Raw genomic sequence first — 749 nt, forward strand, 5'->3', positions numbered from 1 at the left:
CCCATCTCCACAGAGGGAGTCTGGAGCTCTGTCAGAGTGACCATCGAATCCTTGTTCACCTCCCTGACCAAGGCCCCTCTCCCCCGATTGCTCAGTTTGGCTGGGCGGCCAGCTCTAGGAAGAGTCTTGGTGGTTCCAAACTTCTTCCATTTAAGAACGATGGAGGCCACTGTATTCTTGGGGACCTTCAATGCTGCAGACATTTTTTGGTACCCTTTCCCAGATCTGTGCCTCGACACAATCCTGTCTCGAAGCTCTACGGACCATTCCTTTGACCTCATGGCTTGGTTTTTGCTTTGACATGCACTGTCAACTGTGGGACCTTGTATAGACAGGTGTGTGGGTTTCCAAATCATGTCTTATCAACTGTATTTACCACAGGTGGACTCCAATCAAGTTGTAGAAACATCTCAAGGATGATCAATGGAAACAGGACACGCCTGAGCTCAATTTATAGTTTCATAGCAAAGGGTCTGAATACTTATGTAAATAAGGTATTTTTGTTTTTTATTTTTAATACATTAGAAAAAGTATGGGGTATTGTGTGTAGATTGATGAGGATTACATTTAAAAAAAATTTTTTTAGAATAAGGCTGTAACGTAACAAAATGTGGAAAAAGTAAAGGGGTCTGAATACTTTCTGAATGCACCGTATATGCTGGTCTTTATATAATGCCTGGCTAGAATCTTAGCAGACCCCCAGGGGTCCCCGGACTGCAGTGTAGTGGATAGAGCACATCCTGCAGGGT

Source organism: Coregonus lavaretus, assembly GCF_964263955.1.
Source record: "Coregonus lavaretus genome assembly, chromosome: 13".
In the NCBI taxonomy this organism is placed as follows: Eukaryota; Metazoa; Chordata; class Actinopteri; order Salmoniformes; family Salmonidae; genus Coregonus; species Coregonus lavaretus.